The sequence below is a fragment of the Rhinoderma darwinii genome, chromosome 3, assembly GCF_050947455.1.
Source record: "Rhinoderma darwinii isolate aRhiDar2 chromosome 3, aRhiDar2.hap1, whole genome shotgun sequence".
NCBI classification, from domain to species: Eukaryota; Metazoa; Chordata; class Amphibia; order Anura; family Rhinodermatidae; genus Rhinoderma; species Rhinoderma darwinii.
In genome coordinates, this window is record NC_134689.1 from 160,259,986 (window position 1) to 160,283,070 (window position 23,085).

Consider the following 23,085-nt stretch of genomic DNA (forward strand, 5'->3'; position numbering starts at 1 on the left):
TACTTGCAATTTATCTGATCACACTTCATAATAATCTAGAGGTAATGCAAACTGCCACATTAAAAACTGAAGCAGCAAACTTTGTGAAAACCAGAACTGTACAATAAATGGTGCCATGAAAAACTACAACTCGTCTTGCAAAAATCAAGCCCTTACAGTGAAGGAAATAAGTATTTGATCCCTTGCTGATTTTGTAAGTTTGCCCACTGTCAAAGTCATGAACAGTCTAGAATTTTTAGGCTAGGTTAATTTTACCAGTGAGAGATAGATTATATTAAAAAAAAAAAAAAAAATCACATAGTCAAAATTATATATATTTATTTGCATTGTGCACAGAGAAATAAGTATTTGATCCCCTACCAACCATTAAGAGTTCAGCCTCCTCCAGACCAGTTACACGCTCCAAATCAACTTGGTGCCTGCATTAAAGACAGCTGTCTTAAATGGTCACCTGTATAAAAGACTCCTGTCCACAGACTCAATTAATCAGTCTGACTCTAACCTCTACAACATGGGCAAGACCAAAGAGCTTTCTAAGGATGTCAGGGACAAGATCATAGAACTGCACAAGGCTGGAATGGGCTACAAAACCATAAGTAAGACGCTGGGTGAGAAGGAGACAACTGTTGGTGCAATAGTAAGAAAATGGAAGACATACAAAATGACTGTCAATCGACATCGATCTGGGGCTCCATGCAAAATCTCACCTCGTGGGGTATCCTTGATCCTGAGGAAGGTGAGAGCTCAGCCAAAAACTACACGGGGGGAACTTGTTAATGATCTCAAGGCAGCTGGGACTACAGTCACCAAGAAAACCATTGGTGACACATTACGCCGCAAAGGATTAAAATCCTGCAGTGCCCACAAGGTCCCCCTGCTCAAGAAGGCACATGTACAGGCCCGTCTGAAGTTTGTAAATGAACATCTGGATGATTCTGAGAGTGATTGGGAGAAGGTGCTGTGGTCAGATGAGACTAAAATTGAGCTCTTTGGCATTAACTCAACTCGCCGTGTTTGGAGGAAGAGAAATGCTGCCTATGACCCAAAGAACACCGTCCCCACTGTCAAGCATGGAGGTGGAAACATTATGTTTTGGGGGTGTTTCTCTGCTAAGGGCACAGGACTACTTCACTGCATCAATGGGAGAATGGATGGAGCCATGTACCGTCAAATCCTGAGTGACAACCTCCTTCCCTCCACCAGGACATTAAAAATGGCTCGTGGCTGGGTCTTCCAGCAAGACAATGACCCGAAACATACAGCCAAGGCAACAAAGGAGTGGCTCAAAAAGAAGCACATTAAGGTCATAGAGTGGCCTAGCCAGTCTCCAGACCTTAATCCCATCGAAAACTTATGGAGGGAGCTGAAGATCCGAGTTGCCAAGCGACAGCCTCTAAATCTTAATGATTTACAGATGATCTGCAAAGAGGAGTGGGCCAAAATTCCATCTAACATGTGTGCAAACCTCATCATCAACTACAAAAAACGTCTGACTGCTGTGCTTGCCAACAAGGGTTTTGCCACCAAGTATTAGGTCTTGTTTGCCAAAGGGATCAAATACTTATTTCTCTGTGCACAATGCAAATAAATATATATAATTTTGACAATGTGATTTTCTTTCTTTTTTTTTAATATAATCTATCTCTCACTAGTAAAATTAACCTAGCCTAAAAAGTCTAGATGTCTTTGACAGTGGACAAACTTACAAAATCAGCAAGGGATCAAATACTTATTTCCTTCATTGTATATTGCTTTATTGATGGAAAAATAAAAAAGTTGTAGCTTTTGTAGCTTTTGGAAGGGAGGGAGGAGAAAACGAAAATGAAAATCCTAAAACTGGCTGCGGCGGGAAAGAGTTAAAGCATTTCTCTGGTCTAGAAAGAAAGATATACTTTGCTCCAAAATTCACATGTGTAGAAAGCGTGTGGAGTCTTTTTCTTTAAAGTTCAGTTTTTTTTCTTCCTGACCAGTCAATATCTGTTCATTCAAGACCAAGTAGTGTCAGGGGCAAATCCAAAATTGAATCCTAGGTGGGGGGGTGGGGTAGAATTTAGCTTTACTTGGTCTCTTTCCTCACTATTCCCTTTAGGCCTTCTTCACACAAAGAATTTTCCTTGTTTTCTTTTTTTTTAACTGCATAAAAAAACGCTTCTAAAATGTTTTTCAAATGTATCGTGCTTTTTTATAGCATTTTTTGCTTTATGTGTAATTTTGTAACATGCATTTTTTGTGGCTTTTTATGGCTTTGTTGGCTGCATTTTCCAAAGAGAAATTAGGTACACCCTCTGATGTCACTTCCTCTGTAGCTGTCTATTTGAAAAATACCCCTGTGGACTCATTTTTCTCTGTCTACTTTTTTAGTCAGTTCTGAGTGATCCACAATATGGCAGCCACTGAAGGCAGATTGTGCCGAAATGATGCTGCAGACCGCATATTATAGCTTTTTGGCAAGAAGGATGCAGTTAATGCGACAAAGCACACATATATTAGAAGAAGACGCTATTGGGTCCATCCCATTCTGCAGCAGAGGGAGAGCCAAGTTCATTTTGAACTTTTTTACCATGACCTGCGAAGGTAATATGTTCAATGTTATTGACTAAAAATTAAGAATAATAATTTTCTTTGTTTTTTATCGTGTCTTTGTTTTTTTCGTGTTTTCAAATAGATTAGGCAAAACTTTGTTATCAGTGCAAGTTTGAAACCTATGAGTTTACATAACACGTTAACTACTAAACTAATGATAATTTAGCTTTTTTTAGTTAAAACATTTCTAAAAGTACATTAGACCTTTTAAGTTATGTCATAAGTTTAAAGCCTAAGCTACGCAGGCACTCTTTTATACCCAGATTGTTTCTAACTTTCAAGATATATCTGAAGGGCAGAATAATCCATTCAGTTGAGTGCAATCTTATGGGCTGCATCTGTCAATAGATAGTTGATGCCTGACCTAAATGTTAACCTGTGCTTTAAAAATTTAGTTCAAAAGACTAGCAACTGAGTGTGTTGACATTTCAAATGCCCTAACACATAAAAATGTTTTACCACACCGTTCAAAGTGTTTGTCTATGTGCATATTTCTTTGTTATAAGACCAACCACTTCAACAAGTGTATTTTTGGGGGGCTTTGTTGAAAGTGTAAATTTTTTTTATTATTATTTTCTTATTGTTTCCTCTTCATGTTTACAAAAAACATTTGATAGGCTCTTGAATAACTTGCACCCTTTTTTAACATTCCAAAACACACACATGAGGAGGTCAATTGGCCCTGAGTAGCGTCTTCTAATTCTACTAAGGTTTGACAGTTTTATTATTGAATTTATACTTTTATTGTTTTTTTTGTTTTTTGGTTTTATCATGCACCGTGAACCATATAAAAAATATTTGCCATCTTCTTTGAGAGGAACACCCCACTAGAATACCATTTTTCAATAAAATGTGTTTCTCTCAAACAGGTTTAACTATTTGATAACAGAAATGTAGACATTATAATGTTTTGCCTTTATACATTTTTTGGTTTTGCTTTGTTTGCAGATTTCTGGCAATGGGAAAATCTTTTGACTCCCTTAACTTCCAGTTCCTGATTGGAAATTCCACCATCTCAGGGATAGTGAAGAAGACCTGTGGCATCATTTGGGAGAAACTGTGTCGATCTGTGATGCCTGTTTCCACTCTGGCTGCATGTTGCTACTGGTTTTCAGAATGAGACTAATTTCCCAAACTGTGTTGGCACTGTTGAAAATATGTCCGCATACATCGACTGCAACACTCAGGGTCATTGTTTTTTATTATAAGAAATAATTTTGAATGTTCCTCATGGCAGTTATAAATGCCAACTATAAATTTGTAGCGTTTGATGTAGGCGGATATGGCAGCTCTTCTGACTCCAGAATGATGCAGGCATCACAGATTGGACGTAGACTTCTCTTAGATCAACTTTGTTTGCTACCTTCCAAGCCTCTTCTGGGTACCTGTAATCCCGTCCCTTTTATTTTGGTGTCAGATGAGGCCTTTACCCTAACACCTTTTCCAAAAAGAGGCTTAGAGGGAATCTGGCACCAGCATTTCACTTATTGAACTCTACTCACCCCTCTCTGGCCGCTGCTGTCAAAAGTTAATTGCCGTTATCCCCTCTCCTAAACTCCTCCTTCGATCGTTTATTTAGAAAAAAAGACAACCACCCTTATTCAAAAATATAAAAAATGTAAACACAAGCTTCTAAAATGAACATACTTCTTAAACTGTTTGCCTAATTGTGCAATTGCAAAAATACACATTTTGTGTGTAATGTAAACAAAAATCTGAAAACACTATATCTGTGCGTAGATTTTGAGTATATGACATTCAGCCATAAATATAAATTTACACTATTATTATGTTGTTTAGTAGCATACAATATCAAACTTTTTTGGAAAATAAACCACACAATGTCCTCCCAAAAAAATGAATAATTTGTATTTTTTTAAAAAATGTGTAATCACACAACACACACACACACACAAAAATCAAAGTTGTGGTAAAAGTAATCGGAGCGGTAAAACTTGAATAATTAGATGTGATATTTTCAACAGGTTTTGTACAGATGTAGCCAAGTTTATTTTGACTGTGATAACTTGCTGCTGCGTGATATCACACAACAAAAGCCATTGAAAAGTCATTGAAAATGTCAAGTTAAAGTTTCTTGAAACTTTGTATTTAATGCATTAAAAGTCAGGATAAATATGGCTACATCTGTAGGTGTCGGGTGATTGGGAGCAGACATACCATGACTTTGTGAGGGATAATAGACACTGTGCACGTTAGCAGAATAGGAATAAGGAGCAGGCTATGAAGAGAATATATGTGGATTAGATGAGTAATGTCCTACTTGGGGACCGTAATAGAAGTGTGGGTGACCTGTTTTTCTTGAATAGTTCTGAACTGGAGTTTGGGAATATTTATTCTTTGCCATACAGTAGGTGGATAATATGGTTGGTTAGATGGTCTGCCCCTATGCTAGATTTGTGTGCTTACACAATTGCTTGGAAGCCTTTGTGGATGGGACACACCAGATGGGTTCGATCAGTGGCGTAACTACCGCCGTAGCAGCAGTAGCGGCTGCTACGGGGCCCGCGGCATGCTACAGCGGGACGCCACTGAACACTACGGCCCACTCTGCCATTAACTGGTTCCCGGCCGCTGGCTGTATTTTTACTGCCAGCGGTCAGGGTCCTTAAAACCCGAGCCATAGACTTTCTACGGCTCGGGTTTTAACTTGCTGCCGGCGCGATCGGGCAACTGAATGTCGGGTCTCCGGCTGTCAGTGACTGCTTTCGCTGCTTCTGTCTTCTCTGATCACTTGTACACAGCGCTGAATGCGTACAGGAATAGAGACAGCAGCAGCGGCGCTGTCTCTATTCCTCCCGGTGATCATGTGACTGGTCAAATGATCGCCGGGTGCCGTTAGTGACAGACTGCTGCTGGGTCTTACTAGACCCAGCACAGCCCTATTAGTGACAATCGTCACTATGAGAGGGCTGATTTCCCCTGTAACTGCTGCTGCTGTGCAGCTCCAGTTACAGTGGAAAAACATGGTTTAAAGAAAGAAAAAATATATATAAAGTTCCCCAAAGGTCTTCTTTGACCTTTGGGGGACACACCATAGTAATAAAAAAAATAATAAAGTGCAAAAAATGTTTTAATAATAAATACACATAAAATACCCACCCAAAAAAAAACGTTCCCCCCGCCAATCATTGTTGTAACGCTAGCGCTGACCCAATTACCCTAATATAGACATGTAATATATTAAAATTTACGGTAGACAATGACGATCACAAATAAAAGGTCTATTTTAGGGTAAAACTATGTTATTACCAAAAAAAAAATAGCTGAAATGTAAAAAAGCTTATTTTTTTACTATTATTTTCAAACTTTATGAATAAAAATTCTAAAATAGCAAAAAAGGTGTGTATAAAAATGATAAAAAAAGAAACCTGCATTGTCTACGGAAAAAAACATCGCAAAAATCATATCATTAGCCCAACAAAAAGTTATAGCCATTTAACTAACACGTGCTAAAAGTGGCTAAACGGTGTCTGGTCCTGAAGGCGCAAAATAGAGCAAAAGACATGTATCCCCTCTCCACAGGATATCCACAGGACAGGGGATACATGTGTGATCGCTGGCACTGATAGGGAGAACGGGGGACTGAAAGTCCCCTGAAGTTCTCCATCACAAACCTCGGACTTCCGGGGTCTGTGTCGGCAGCTCCGTAGAAATGAATGCAGCGCCGGTCGTGCTTGTGCGCATGCGTGACCAGCGCTCCTTTCATTTTTATTGAGCTGCGCAGACGCCGGAAGTCCGAGGTTTGTGATGGAGAAGTTCAGGGGACTTTCAGTCCCCCGTTCTCCCTATCGCTGCCAGCGATCACTCATGTATCCCCTGTCCTGTGGAGATCCTGTGGAGAGGGGATACATGTATTTTGTAGGACACACTGTAGGTCGCATTTTTTGGGGAGGGGGGATGCTGTATGGCGTTCCCTACAGGGGGGGTGGCTGTATGGCGTTCCCTACAGGGGGGGAGCTGTATGGCGTTCCCTACAGGGGGGGCTGTATGGCTTTCCCTACAGGGGGGGCTGTATGGCGTTCTCTATAGGGGGGGGGGCTGTATGGCGTTCTCTACAGGGAGGGGCTGTATGGCATTCTCTGCAGGGGGCTGTATGGCGTTCTCTACAGGGGGGCTGTATGCCGTTCTCTACAGGGGGGCTGTATGGCGTTCTCTACAGGGGGATGTATGGCGCTATCTACAGAGGGGGGGGCTGTATGGCGTTATCTACAGGGTGGGGCTGTAAAAAAGGCACTATCTACAAGGGGGGGGGGTTGTGTGACACCCAGGGGAGGGGGGGCCCCAGTCAAAAGTTTGCTATGGGTCCCAGTCTTTCCTAGTTACGCCCCTGGGTTCGATGATGAGAATACCTAATTAATCATACAGATTAATAATCAAACAGATGGGATTCGAAAGGGTGTTTGATAACATTCCATACATCCTGACACAAAATTCATACACGTAAGCAATCGACCTCAGTGCGGCCAAATAAAATCATTGTCATCCTCGGCCATTTGTCGATGAACCAGGGCAAAAATTTCATTGTTGACCTCTTGCTCTAATTGTGTTCTGCGCCATATTAAACCTCTGCCAGCCATCTTTGATGATCTGACAGTGGATTGTTGATGTGCCTTAGAAGCCATCATCTGATTTGTAGTTGGTTCTGCACTAGTAGAAGGGTTATTATTTTCAGATTGTGCTAAAGGAACACTCACAAATTGACTGGCAGGTGACAGTGATGAAGATGGTCTGCTCTGGGACCTGTTCTTTGAGTCATCATTGCAGCTCTCATCTAGTTTGGGAATATAATAATTTTCAACGCTTCTTACACCAACTTGAGATTGTTTGAAAAATCAATTGTATTGTTTGTATCTTCTTCATTTTCCTCTGTGACTAAATCAAGATTGCTTCAGATCTAGGAGAAATTAAAAGTGTACCAGATTAGGTAATGCAAAGACAAGTAAAGGTATAGTGTGACTGTGCCAAAGACTGTAAATAGTTACAATGTTTTGTGCATTTGAATAAATGATGCATGCTCTCTCAATTGTCTTGTTGGAGAAATAAACATAAGTTGGTTGAAGTACATATATTTGCTCCCTTTTGAAGGATAGAAACCACTGTGATTTGTCATTGAATATGCTTTTAAAAAATTTAATTCTGTCAAGAAACACTTGGACCAAAATATTCAGAAAATAACTTTAGATATCACAGTTATTCAAATGTGCATTACGCAAGAACAATAAATAATAAATTAAAGATACCAATCACTCGCTGCTAGAGTCAGCTCACACATTGCGTAAATACTGTGGATTTCCCCTTGTAAAGCTAGGGGGGGGGGGTGGCAATAAACACATACTGCCATAGGGGGAACAATGGGCCTGTGCAAATAAAAATACATTAGTATTACTAATGGACCATGTTTGGTGGGGACCCTGTAAAATATTTAGCATTGAGGCACAGGAGCATAATAAAGTGACATATCTAGAACCATTGTGATGACTGTTTTTTTTTTTTTTTATTGACATATTTTGTTACAAAAGGTGTAAAACACAATAAATACAAGATAACGTAAACTCATTTTCTGACTCAATTTTGTAACATTAAGGCCTCATCCACACGACCGTAGCCGTGTGCACGGTCCGTGTGCAGGGATGGTTAGCAATAGTGGTGTTGCTTACGCATTTCGGACAACGCTTGTGTCCTTATTCATGGCTTAGCCATGAATAAGACATGAATAAGGAAATAAGCATTGTCCGAAACGCGTAGGCAACACCACTATTGCTTACCATCCCTGCACTTGGAATTTTAGTATTTTTGGAAATAAAATTGGAACCTCGTTTCCTTTTAAATATCACCTGGCGCTGGATTTTTCCTTTTTCTTTTACTATACAAATAACATTATAACCAATAATTCAATAATACTACCATCCAGTGACCATCTAGTGGTCAAATACCAAGTCTACATTGGCGGTCTGCAGTTTTATCACTCTACAGACCATGCAAGAGAACACAGTACTGTTCAGATACAGTTACTGACACAATAAATAATAATTAAAGAGGACCATTCACATCTGCTGACATGTCTATCTTAGTAAATTCTTGAATACCCCATGAAACAACAATTCTGAAACATCTTTTGTTAGATCTCTGCATTGTGCCGTTCCTCTGGTATTCTGTAAAGGATCTGCCAGGCACTGCGGGGTTAACTCCCAGAACTTATCAGTCAGCACCTGAGAATACATCCCTGAGACTGACTCCTGCTTCCACCATTCAGGCTGGCAGGCTTAGGAGTGGGAGAGCCTATCGTAACCTGGCCAGACTCAGCTAGCTCCCGCCCTCGGTCTATTTAAGCCTGCACTTCCTGTCCCTCGGTGCTTGTTATTGCTTTGGTTTCCTTCCTTGTGGTTCCTGGCCCAGCTACAGCTCCTGCTATTTTTGATCCTGCTCCATACCGACCCTGGCTTACCGACTACTCTTCTGCTTTTCGTTTTGTACCTCGCACACTCCTGGCTTGACTCGGCTCGTTCACCACTCTGGTTGCTCACGGTGTTGCCGTGGGCAACGGCCCCTTTTCCTTGCTTGTGTTCCTTGTATGTTTGTCGTGTTTGTCGTGCACTTACTGAGCGCAGGGACCGCCGCCCAGTTGTACCCCGTCGCCTAGGGCGGGTCGTTGCAAGTAGGCAGGGACAGAGTGGCGGGTAGATTAGGGCTCACTTGTCCGTCTCCTTACCCCCTGCCGTTACATAATAACAAGCCCATACCTAGTCTACCCCTGGTCCCTGACACCACTATGGATCCCCGTGAGACCCTGGCTCAGCAAATGCAGGGACTCTCCCTACAGGTCCAGGCCCTGGCTCAGAGGGTCAACCAGCCTGATGCTACCCTGGTAGTTCCCCGCACCGCACCTCTTGAACCCCACCTCAAGTTGCCCGACCGGTTCTCAGGGGACCGGAGGACTTTTCTCTCCTTTCGGGAGAGTTGTAGGCTTTACTTTCGTTTAAAGCCTCATTCCTCAGGTTCTGAGAGCCAGCGGGTGGGTATAATTATGTCCCGGCTCCAGGAAGGGCCCCAAGAGTGGGCCTTCTCCTTGGCTCCTGACGCCCCTGAACTTTCCTCCGTTGATTGTTTCTTTTCTGCTCTCGGACTTATTTATGACGAGACTGACAGGACTGCCTTTGCCGAGAGTCAGCTGGTGACCTTAAGTCAGGGTAAGAGACCTGTTGAGGAGTATTGCTCTGACTTTCGGAAGTGGTGCGTAGCTTCTCGGTGGAATGACCCTGCCTTAAGGTGCCAGTTTAGGTTGGGTCTGTCGAATGCCCTGAAAGACCTGCTAGTTAGCTATCCCTCTTGTGACTCCCTAGACCAGGTTATGGCTTTAGCGATACGACTTGACCGACGTCTCAGGGAACGACAACGTGAACGTTTATGTGTTTTCTCCTCCGACTCCCCCATGATGCCTCCCGAAGCTCCGTTGCTTCGTTCCTCCCCGAAAGATTCAGAGATACCTATGCAACTCGGGGCCTCCGTGTCCCCCCAACAACGTAGAGAATTCCGCAGGAAGAATGGTCTCTGCTTCTACTGTGGGGACGACAAGCATCAAGTGAACAACTGTCCTAAGCGTAAGGTTGCAGCCAGAGAACTTCCGCGCCTAAGTGATCATCGGGGAGGTCACTTGGGCGCACAGGTATTTCCCGTAAATATGAAACGTACTAAGATCTTGCTTCCCTTTCAGGTCTCTTTTGGTGGTAGGTCTGCTACCGGCAGTGCTTTTGTGGATTCAGGGTCCTCTACTAATATCATGTCTGTGGAATTTGCTATGTCCCTTGCTATGCCTCTTATTGATTTGCCTAAACCTGTCCCGGTAGTGGGTATCGACGCCACTCCTCTTGCTAATGGTTATTTTACACAGCATACCCCTGTTTTTGAACTCCTTGTTGGCTCCATGCATTTGGAGCAATGCTCTGTACTGTTGATGCAGGGATTATCGTACGATTTGGTGCTAGGTCTTCCCTGGTTGCAGTTGCATAATCCTACGTTTGACTGGAATACTGGGGAGCTAACCAAATGGGGTAATGAATGTTGTACGTCATGTTTTTCTGTTAATTCTATTTCTCCCCCTAAGGAGGCGAATACGCTACCCGAGTTTGTTCAGGACTTCGCTGATGTTTTCTCTAGGGAGGCCTCCGAAGTGTTACCTCCTCATAGAGAATACGATTGCGCTATCGAATTGGTACCAGGAGCTAAGCTTCCTAAGGGTAGGATATTTAATCTTTCTTGTCCCGAACGTGAAGCTATGAGAGTGTATATCCAGGAATCCCTGGCCAAGGGTTACATTCGTCCCTCTTCTTCTCCGGTAGGTGCTGGCTTCTTCTTCGTGGGGAAGAAGGATGGTGGTCTTAGGCCATGCATTGACTACCGTAGCCTGAATAAGGTCACGGTAAGGAACCAGTATCCCCTTCCTTTGATTCCTGATCTCTTTAATCAGGTTCAGGGGGCCCAATGGTTTTCTAAATTGGATCTACGGGGGGCGTATAACCTTATTCGCATCAAAGAGGGGGATGAGTGGAAGACTGCGTTTAACACGCCCGAAGGCCATTTCGAATACCTCGTCATGCCCTTTGGGTTGTGTAATGCCCCTGCGGTCTTCCAGAATTTCATAAATGAGATTTTGAGAAATTACCTGGGGATTTTTCTGGTAGTGTACCTTGATGACATACTGGTGTTTTCCAAGGACTGGTCCTCCCACGTGGAGCATGTCAGGAAGGTGCTCCAGGTCTTTCGGGAAAATAAACTGTTTGCCAAAACCGAAAAATGTGTGTTTGGGGTACAGGAGATTCCATTTTTGGGTCAAATCCTCACTCCTCATGAATTCCGCATGGACCCCGCCAAGGTTCAGGCTGTGGCGGAATGGGTCCAACCTGCCTCCCTGAAGGCGTTACAGTGTTTTTTGGGATTTGCTAATTATTACAGGAGATTTATTGCTAACTTCTCGGTCATCGCTAAGCCCCTTACGGACCTCACTCGCAAAGGTGCTGATCTCCTCCACTGGCCTCCTGAGGCTGTCCAGGCTTTTGAGGTCCTTAAGAAGTGCTTTGTCTCGGCCCCGGTGCTGGTTCAGCCCAACCAAATGGAGCCATTTATCGTGGAAGTTGACGCATCTGAGGTGGGAGTGGGGGCTGTCTTGTCCCAGGGTACCAGGTCCCTCACCCATCTCCGCCCCTGTGCCTACTTCTCCAGGAAGTTTTCGCCAACTGAAAGTAACTATGATATTGGCAACCGCGAACTCTTAGCCATTAAATGGGCATTTGAAGAGTGGCGCCACTTCCTGGAGGGGGCTAGGCACCAGGTAACGGTCCTTACCGACCACAAGAATCTGGTGTTCCTAGAATCTGCCCGGAGGCTAAACCCGAGACAAGCTCGATGGGCGTTATTTTTTACCAGATTCAATTTTTTGGTTACCTATAGGGCTGGGTCTAAAAATATTAAGGCTGATGCACTGTCGCGTAGCTTCATGGCCAGCCCTCCTTCGGAGGAAGATCCTGCTTGTATTTTGCCTCCAGGTATAATCATTTCCTCGATCGATTCTGATTTAGTCTCTGAAATTGCTGCTGATCAAGGTGCAGCTCCCGGGAACCTTCCTGAGAACAAGCTGTTTGTTCCCCTGCAATTCCGGCTAAGGGTACTTAGGGAAAATCATGACTCCGCTCTATCTGGCCATCCAGGCATCCTGGGTACCAAACACCTCATTACCAGAAATTATTGGTGGCCTGGGTTGCCTAAAGACGTTAAGGCCTACGTCGCCGCTTGTGAGGTTTGTGCTAGGTCCAAGACTCCCAGGTCCCGACCAGCGGGCTTACTGCGTTCGTTGCCCATTCCCCAGAGACCTTGGACACATATCTCCATGGATTTTATCACCGATTTGCCTCCATCCCAAGGCAAGTCGGTGGTGTGGGTGGTGGTGGACCGCTTCAGTAAGATGTGCCACTTTGTGCCCCTCAAGAAACTACCCAACGCCAAAACGTTGGCTACCTTGTTTGTCAAACACATCCTGCGTCTCCATGGGGTCCCTGTCAATATTGTTTCGGACAGAGGGGTACAATTTGTTTCATTGTTTTGGAGAGCCTTCTGTATGAAGTTGGGGATTGATCTGTCCTTCTCCTCTGCCTTCCATCCTGAAACCAATGGCCAAACGGAGAGGACTAATCAGTCCCTAGAACAATACTTAAGGTGTTTTGTCTCTGACTGTCAATTTGATTGGGTCTCTTTCATTCCCCTCGCCGAATTTTCCCTTAATAACCGGGTCAGTAACTCGTCTGGGGTCTCTCCTTTTTTTTGTAATTTTGGGTTTAATCCACGGTTCTCCTCCGTTTCACCTGGTAGTTCCAACAATCCTGAGGTAGAGGTCGTTCATCGGGAACTGTGCACAGTCTGGGCCCAGGTTCAGAAAAACCTAGAGGTGTCCCAGAGCGTACAAAAAACTCAGGCTGATAAAAAACGTTCTGCTAACCCCCTGTTTATGGTCGGGGATCTGGTGTGGTTGTCATCTAGGAACTTGCGTCTCAAGGTTCCGTCCAAGAAGTTTGCTCCCCGGTTTATTGGGCCGTATAAGGTCATTGAGGTCCTCAATCCTGTCTCCTTCCGGCTGGAGTTACCCCCGTCTTTTCGGATACACGACGTGTTTCATGCCTCCCTCCTCAAACGCTGCTCCCCGTCCTTGGCTCCCTCGAGGAGACCTCCTGTTCCCATCCTCACCCCGGAGGGGGTGGAATTCGAGGTGGCCAGGATTGTGGACAGCAAGATGGTCCAAGGCTCCCTCCAGTACCTGGTCCATTGGAGAGGATACGGGCCCGAGGAGAGGACTTGGGTACCCGCCCGGGATGTTCACGCTGGGGTATTGGTCAGGAGGTTCCACCTGCGTTTCCCCAGTAAGCCAGGTCCACTTAGAAAGGGTCCGGTGGCCCCTCATAAAAGGGGGGGTACTGTAAAGGATCTGCCAGGCACTGCGGGGTTAACTCCCAGAACTTATCAGTCAGCACCTGAGAATACATCCCTGAGACTGACTCCTGCTTCCACCATTCAGGCTGGCAGGCTTAGGAGTGGGAGAGCCTATCGTAACCTGGCCAGACTCAGCTAGCTCCCGCCCTCGGTCTATTTAAGCCTGCACTTCCTGTCCCTCGGTGCTTGTTATTGCTTTGGTTTCCTTCCTTGTGGTTCCTGGCCCAGCTACAGCTCCTGCTATTTTTGATCCTGCTCCATACCGACCCTGGCTTACCGACTACTCTTCTGCTTTTCGTTTTGTACCTCGCACACTCCTGGCTTGACTCGGCTCGTTCACCACTCTGGTTGCTCACGGTGTTGCCGTGGGCAACGGCCCCTTTTCCTTGCTTGTGTTCCTTGTATGTTTGTCGTGTTTGTCGTGCACTTACTGAGCGCAGGGACCGCCGCCCAGTTGTACCCCGTCGCCTAGGGCGGGTCGTTGCAAGTAGGCAGGGACAGAGTGGCGGGTAGATTAGGGCTCACTTGTCCGTCTCCTTACCCCCTGCCGTTACATATTCCTCCTAGAATGTATAAATAAATGGAAGTCTGGGTGTTACCATTCCCCTTGTTAAATGGCTGTGCCCCTACACACTGACACTGTCCGATCATCGCTAACAGTATCACACTGTCTAGGAACACGTAAGTAAGTTACATTCCTGTACAAGTCTGCATCCATAAAACAGTAGTATCCACAGCAGACAGCAAATGGGGAATAATGTTTTGAAGATTTAGCAAACCATGGGCTAATTGTGAAAAACAAGTGCTTTCTTGACACTTTCAGGACCGTGAGGGTGGGTACGGAAAGTATTTTGGGCCTTAATGCCAAGTGGAATGTATGTTCACACTGGTCGGATTTTCTGTGAAACACTCAGAAAATCCGACCAGCTGCTATTCATACCCAAATACCACACTGAATTTTGGATGAAAGAACGTATTAAATCGTGTTTGATTTGGTGTGGACTTTCACCCGGATATACCGCTGCAGACCCCAAATCAGGGGATAATAAATAAAAAATCCATAATCACCCCCCCCCTGGTCTCCCATAGCGATACTTCCCTCCACCCTGGGCTAGTGTCTATGCTCTTGGCTGCAGTGGTCACATGGGATGAAAAGTTAACCAAGGAGGCCGGCAGCGCTGAGACCACACGCGGGAGTAGTGAGGTGTTTTTATGGGAACGCGGGAGAGGTGAGCATAGACTTTTTTTTATTATAATGTTGATCTTCTTAAAATCGCAATACTTCCTATTTATTACGCAATTTCACTTCCCCATTGAGCTCAATTGGGAAAATTCTGCAACAAATGTCAACCATTTTGAAGCATTAATTGACATGCTGCGGAATAAAAAATCTGCACCGTAGCTCAATTTCTGCATGGAAATTTTCTGCAGCATGAAGATGAGATTTTTAAATTCTTATCCACGTTGCTGCTACTGTAATACCCTACGGATTTTTCATCAGCACTCCAAATAGAAAATCTGCAGCAGTTACATTACCTGTGAACGTTGAATAAAGGTGATTTCTTTGGGGGGGGTTTTATCTTTTTAGTTTACCACCTTTTTTTTTTTTTTGCAGGATACATAGGGTTTACTTATTATTTAAAATTAGAGCAAACAGAAATATATTTTCTAGGTCTTATTTATAGAACCGCCGCTCTGGTCCCAGGAGCTGCTGCAGTGGTTGAACCGCACGTGACTGCTGCAGGAACTTACCGAATCTCAGTGTTGGAGTAGGTGGCACTTCAGGAGGAGAGTATGTGCTATATTTTTATGTTATGCCGTCCCCTGCCCTGCTGCTGATTTTGAAAAGTCCCGGATAACCCATTTAAGTTAGTTTGTTCAATCAATAATATTAACCCAAAAATGAATTCTCTAGTTCTCCCGATGCCATATACGTGTACATTGTGTATCTTCCACCTTCAACTTTAGACACAGTATCTGCACATGGATGATAATCAACCAAGTACAGATTTTTTTTAGTGAAGGCACAAATAACTGATATGTAGAATAAGTAAAAACTGGTGTCTGGGGGTAATTATTCTATATTTGGGGTAACGTACAATGCTTTCATGTCATAGAGAATATCTAATTTTGGGCATGTGGGCTCAAAGAGCTATGTACTTTTTTGGGAAAGAGGGACTTTTAAATGTTTTTTTAGTTTTAATTTGTTCTAAGGCCCCCTGCACACAATGGTGCCCGTAATCACGATCCGTGATTACGGGCACGGCCGGCCGCGTACTGCCGCGGACAGCCACTTGCATTATAAAGTATGGGAGAATGGTTCGTAAGAGCAAAAAATAGCACATGTCCTATTTTTGCGGAGCCTTTCTACGGTACGGACACCTTCCTGTAAGTATATGGGAAGGTGTCCGTGGTCAATAGAAGTGAATGGGAACATAATTAAGGATGAATTCTATGGTCGTGTGCATGGGGCCTAATTGAATACATTTTATTTATTTACTTTTTAGTTTATTTCTTATGTTTTACTATATTTATTAACAGAACAGCATTCAGGCCAAAGAATATAAGGGCCTGTTCACATCAGCGTTCGGTTACTGTTGATGGGTTCCATTAGACCTTTCCATCGGAGGAACCCATCAACGTAAAGCAAACGGAAACCATAGCTTCCGTTTGCATTACCATTGATTTCAATGATAATGCTTCCGTTCAAATGGTTTCCGTTTGTCTCGGTTCCGTAAGGTTTGCATTTTTTGGGCGGAAACAATAGCACAGTTGACTACGCTATTGATTCCGTCAAAAAAAACGGAGACCTTAGGGAATGGAGACAAATCGAAACCATTTGCAACGGAAGCATTACCGTTGAAATTGATTGTAATGTGCACGAAAAGCTATGTTTTCCGTTTGGTTTCCGTTCATAGGTTCTCCTGATAGAAAGGTCTGACGGAACCCATGAACGGAACCCCGACACAGATGTGAATGAAGCCTTACTGTCAGACATGGACATTAACTGCCTCTACTCTGGGTGCCATCATCAGGGCCTGATAGGCTCAGTTCCCGATGATGGCACCCGGACCAGTGAATGTAAGTGAGTGTCAGATCAGTGCACAAAAAGATGATCAAAATTAGGGTTATTTAGCTTAGGAAAAAGACGGCTGAGTGGTAACCTAATAATATAATATAAATAAATCAAAGGTCAATACAGATATCACTCCCATTATCTATGCATATCCAGGACTTTAACTATGACAACGGGCATCCTCTACATCTATATGAAAGAAAGTCTCTACATCAGCATAGAAGGGGATTATTTACTGTAAGAGCAGTAAGACCATGGAACTCGCTGCCGGAGGAAGTTGTGTGATGGCGAATTCACTGAAAGAGTTTAAAAGAGGCCTGGATGTCTTAACTACAATAATATTACAAGTTACAGTTACAAGAGTCAGGGAAAGATTTTTTTTCCTAAGATGAAGAAAATTGGCTTCTGCCTCATGGGAGTTTTTCCTTCCTCTGGATCGGCATTGCTGAACAGTGAGCTGAACGGGATGGTCATATGTCTTTTTTTCAGCACTCATTGCTTTACATTAGCACAAGGGTGTTAATGTCTGACAGCAATAAGCAGGTTCTGGTCCTGATGCTGTTTTTGGAACATCCACCAATCATAGGCTGCTAGATAGAGCCAGATCTGGACACTCCATGCAGTAGATTGTGGCGGGGGGGGGGGGGGGGGGGTGGAGTGGAGGCCACAAATATAGCCGTATATTTACATGAAGTGGTCAGGAAAGAGTTAAAACGCTGTTTTTCAAGGAATACAAATCTGTGAAAATAATGAATATATAATGCATACATTCATCAGTTTACATCCTGGTGGTGTATAACTGGATTCATACACAATGTTTGGGTCAGGCTGGTATTCAATAGGAGAATATGGAGCTCTCTACAGACATTGTATTTATTTGGGGTGTTTTTGACATGCTCTATGTGGGCCTTTTTTTAGGTCATCTTTCACCTATGACTGTAGGGAGCAGGACCATATTAACCCTTACCAACCAAATGAAAAGGGAAGGTCTCTACCTTTCAATAAACAATAACGACACTGACACTGAAATCGTATTTATTGGGTGGAGGTCAGTAACAGAATTTTATTATCAAATGTTTCGTAACTGCAACCATAACAATGGGGTAAAATGCCCATTGTCATTTAACCCAGTGGCACATGGCGCCCAATGGTCCTAACCACAAATTTCTCGATTGAAAAAAGTGCTAGCTGTGACTTAACAAAAAATTACAATCACAACATCACTTTTCTTCATGGTTTATTTTTTGTTATATTTTTAATCCCTTACAGACACAGCCTGTTTTCGCCTTATGGACCACGCCATTTTTTTCAAAACTGACATGTGTCACTTTATGTTGTAATAACTTCAGAATGCTTTCACCTATCCAAGCGATTCTGAGATGTTTTCTCATGACACATTAGACTTTAAGTTAGTGGTAAAATTTGGTCGATACATTCAGTGTTTATTTGTAAAAAAAAAACACCAAAATTTAGAGAAAATTTGTAAAAATTAGCATTTTTCTAAATTTAAATGTATCTGCTTGTAAGACAGATAGTAATACCACACTAAATAGTTACTAGTTCACATATCCCATATGTCTACTTTATGTTGGCATCATTTTTTGAACATTCTTTTCTTTTTCTAGGACGTTACAAGGCTTAGAATTTTAGCAGCAATTCTTTACAATTTCAAGAAAATTTCAAAAGGCGATTTTTTTAGGGACAAGTTCAGTCCTGTAGTGACTTTGAGGCCCTTATATATTAGAAACCCCCATAAATCACCCAATTTCAAAAATCTAACCCCTCAAAGTATTAAAAACAGATTTTAGAAAGTTTCTTAACCCTTTAGGTGCTTCACAGGAATTACAGCAAAGTGCAGGTGAAATGTACAAATTTAATTTTTTTTGCAGAAAATCAGTTTTAATCCTTTTTTTTCTGTAACACACCAGGTTTTACCAGAAAAATTGTACTCAATATTTATTGCCCAGGATCTGCAGTTTTTAGAAATATCTCACACTCTTACCCTAGAGTGGTAATGGACTGAAACACAGGCCTCAGAAGCAAAGGAGCACTTAGTGGATTTAGGGGCCTCCTTTTTATTAGAATATACACTACCGTTCAAAAGTTTAGGGTCACTTAGAAATTTCCTTATTTTTTAAAGAAAAGCACAGTTTTTTTCAATGAAGATAACATTAAATTAATCAGAAATACACTCTATATATTGTTAATGTGCTAAATGACTATTCTAGCTGCAAACGTCTGGTTTTTAATGCAATATCTACATAGGTGTATAGAGGCCCATTTCCAGCAACCATCACTCCAGTGTTCTAATGGTACATTGTGTTTGCTAACTGTGTTAGAAGGCAAATGGATGATTAGAAAACACTTGAAAACCCTTGTTCAATTATGTTAGCCCCGCTGTAAACAGTTTTTCTGTTTAGAGGAGCTATAAAACTGACCTTCCTTTGAGCTAGTTGAGAATCTGAAGCATTACATTTGTGGGTTCGATTAAACTCTCAAAATGGCTAGAAAAAGAGAGCTTTCATGTGAAACTCGACAGTCTATTCTTGTTCTTAGAAATTAAAGCTATTCCATGCGAGAAATTGCCAAGAAACTGAAGATTTCCTATAACGGTGTGTACTACTCCCTTCAGAGGACAGCACACACAGGCTCCAACCAGAGTAGAAAGAGAAGTGGGAGGCCCCGCTGCACAACTGAGCAACAAGACAAGTACATTAGAGTCTCTAGTTTGAGAAATAGACGCCTCACAGGTCCTCAACTAGCAGCTTCATTAAATAGTACCCGCAAAACGCCAGTGTCAATGTCTACAGTGAAGAGGCGACACCGGGATGCTGGCTTTCAGGGCAGAGTGGCAAAGAAAAAGCCATATCTGAGACTGGCTAATAAAAGGAAAATATTAATATGGGCAAAAGTACACAGACATTAGACAGAGGAAGATTGGAAAAAAGTGTTATGGGCAGACGAATCGAAGGTTGAGGTGTTTGGATCACACAGAACAACATTTGTGAGGCACAGAACAACTGAAAAGATGCTGGAAGAGTGCCTGACGCCATCTGTCAAGCATGGTGGAGGTAATGTGATGGTCTGGGGTTGCTTTGGTGCTGGTAAAGTGGGAGATTTGTACAAGGTAAAAGGGATTTTGAATAAGGAAGGCTATCACTCCATTTTGCAACGCCATGCCATACCCTGTGGACAGCGCTTGATTGAAGCCAATTTCATCCTACAACAGGACAATGACCCAAAGCACACCTCCAAATGATGCAAGAACTATTTAGGGAAGAAGCAGGCAGCTGGTATTCTATCTGTAATGGAGTGGCCAGCGCAGTCACCAGATCTCAACCCCATAGAGCTGTTGTGGGAGCAGCTTGACCGTATGGTACGCAAGAAGTGCCCATCAAGCCAATCCAACTTGTGGGAGGGCCTTCTGGAAGCATGGGGTGAAATTTCTCCCGATTACCTCAGCAAATTAACAGCTAGAATGCCAAAGGTCTGCAATGCTGTAATTGCTGCAAATGGAGCATTCTTTGACGAAAGCAAAGTTTGAAGGAGAAAATTATTATTTCAAATAAAAATCATTATTTCTAACCTTGTCAATGTCTTGACTATATTTTCTAGTCATTTTGCAACTCATTTGATAAATATAAGTGTGAGTTTTCATGGAAAACACAAAATTGTCTGGGTGGCCCCAAACTTTTGAATGGTAGTGTATTTTAGGCACCATGTCATGTTTGAAGAGGTCTTGTGGTGCCAAAACAGTAGAAACCCCCCAAAAGTGACATTATTTAGGAAGCTACTCTTTCAAGGAAATTACATGGTGGTATAGTGAGCATTTTGACGCCACGGGTTTTTTGCAGAAATTATTGGAAGTGGGTCGTGAAAATGAAAATCTGTATTTTATTCAATAAAATGTAGGTTTAGCTAATTTTTTACCCTTTCCACGAGTACTAAAGCAGAAAAATCACCACAACATTTGTAGAGCAGTATCTCCTGAGTACAACAATAGACCATATGTGGTCATAAATAGCTGTTTGGACACACGGCAGGGCTCAGAGCTTAAAGAGCACCATTTGACTTTTGGAGCTCTAATTTAACTGGAATGGTTTGCGGAGGCCATGTCGCATTTGCAAAGCCCCTGCGAGGACAAAACAGTGGAAACACCCCAAAATTGACCCCATGTAGGAAACGACACCCCTAAAGAAACTTATCTAAGGGTATAGTTAGCATTTTGACCACACAGGTTTTTTGCAGAAATTATTGAAAGTAGGCCGTGAAAATGAAAATCGACATTTTTTTCAATAAAATGTAGGTTTAGCAATTTGTTTTCATTTAAACAAGAACTAAAGCAAAAAAGCACCAAAAAATTTGTAGAGCAGTTTCTCCTGAGTAAAACAATACCACATATGTGGTTATAAACGGCTGTTTGGACACACGGCAGGGCTCAGAAGGGAAAGAGCGCCATTTGACTTTTGGAGCTCAAATTTAGCTTGAATGATTTGCGAAGGCCAAGTCGCGTTTGCAAAGCCCCTGAGGAGACAAAACAGTGGAAATCCTCCAAAAGTGACCCCATTTAGGAAACTACACCCCTCAAGGAATGAGGGAATCTAAGGGTATGCTTACCATTTTGACCCCACAGGATTTTTTGCAGAAATTATTGGTAGTAGGCCGTGAAAATGAAAATCTACATTTTTTTCAATAAAATGTAGGTTTAGCTAATTTTTTTTAATTTACAGTTTCTGCTGAGTAAAACAATACCCCATATGTGGTCATAAACGGCTGTTTGGACACACGGCAGGGCTCGGAATGGAAGAAGTGGGGGACCAAACCAGTGGGAACACCCCAAAAGTGATCCCATTTAGGAAACTACACCCCTCAAGGAACTTATCTAATGGTATAGTTAGCATTTTGACTCCACAGGTTTTTTGTCTGAATTTATTTGAATTAGGCCGTATTTACTAGTATTTCAATATATAATGTGGGGGCATGTTTATGTTGTGAAGAGCAAATCAGAGTATAATAAAAGGGTACATGAATAATAAAATTAATAATTCATAGATGCGTGGTAAGCCTTAAAGCAATCTTTTATGCACAGGCCAGGTTTTTTGGGGGAAGGTGTTGCACTGATAAGTGGTGTCCCTTCTTATGCCCTTTTTGATACACACTGCACCTTTTTTGGGATCTTCCCTTCTTTGCAGTTCGGGGAACGATGCCGGCAAAGTGTTGCCCTGGTACAATACGGGCACCCTCACTTTCAGCAGATGTGCTTGGGCCCTCCCCTGCCTGGTTTTCAAACACAAGCACCTTGATAATCTCCTCCTGAAAATTAAGGAATGACCCTGTCTGGCCTGCACATTTGGATAGCACGTAAGCGTTATACATTTTCGTCTGTACCATGTGCACAGCTACCTTTTTGTACCACAGCCTTGTTTTTCTCATGGCACTGTAGGGCTTTAGCACTTGATCTGAGAGACCAACCCCTCCCATGTACTTGTTATAGCCCACGATGCAATCTGGCTTGTGGGTCACTGTTGTGGTACCTCGTACAGGGACAGGGGCGCTGCCTTTTATCATGTATTGGGGTCAAGAGAAAGACATTCCTCTTGTACTTATACTTGACGAACAACACATTCTCGCTGCATAATGCCCTGCTCTCACCCCTTCTGACACGTTGGTCAAGCAGTGTTTTAGGGAGGCCTTTCTGGTTTTTGCACACCGTGCCGCATGCTGCAGTACTTCTGGTGGAGAGGCATTTAAATAGTGGGAGGCTGCTGTAGAAGTTATCCATGTAAAGATGATAACCCTGGTCCAGCAGTGGGTGCAACAAATCCCACACTATTTTCCCACTAACTCCCAGGATGGGTGGGCATTCTGAGGGTTCAATCCTGGAGTCCTTCTCTTCATAAATCCGAAACTTGTAGGTGTACCCTGAGCTGCTCTCGCACAGTTTGTACATTTATATCCCATACCTTGCCCTCTTACTGGGCAGGTATTGGCGGAATTTTAGCCTACCCTTAAAATGTACAAGGGGCTCGTCTATTACAATGTTCTTTTGGGGAATATACGCTTCTTGAAATTTGGTGCAGAAATGATTAATTACTGGCCTGATTTTGAATAGGCGCTCAAATGTGGGGTCATCATGGGGCGGGCACTGTGCATTATTATTATAATGCAAGAATTTAAGAATAGCTTCAAAGCATGTCAGGGGCATTGCCATGCGGTAAGTTGGGGTGTTGTACAAAACATTTGTACTCCAGTATTGCCTGATCTGTGGCTTCTTTACTAGCCCCATATGCCGCACAAGGCCCCAAAATTTGAGCATCTCCGCTGCATCTACAGGGGTCCACTTGAAGGGTCTAGAATATGATGACGTGGGGTTCTGGGCAATAAATTGCTGGGCATATAAATTGGTCTGGGCCACCATTAAATTCACTAAA

At 43.0% G+C, this 23,085-nt stretch overlaps 1 long non-coding RNA gene across 2 annotated transcripts in view; it reads right to left on the bottom strand.

Annotated features, from left to right (window-relative positions):
• Positions 1 to 6,475: 6,475 nt before the first annotated feature.
• Positions 6,476 to 23,085, bottom strand: part of LOC142749227 (uncharacterized) — a 47,247-nt gene continuing 30,637 nt past the window's right edge. For both annotated transcript variants that reach the window (XR_012882389.1, XR_012882390.1), the window contains one exon: positions 6,476 to 7,498. This is a non-coding gene — a long non-coding RNA (uncharacterized LOC142749227). The remainder of the gene's footprint in view (positions 7,499 to 23,085) is intronic.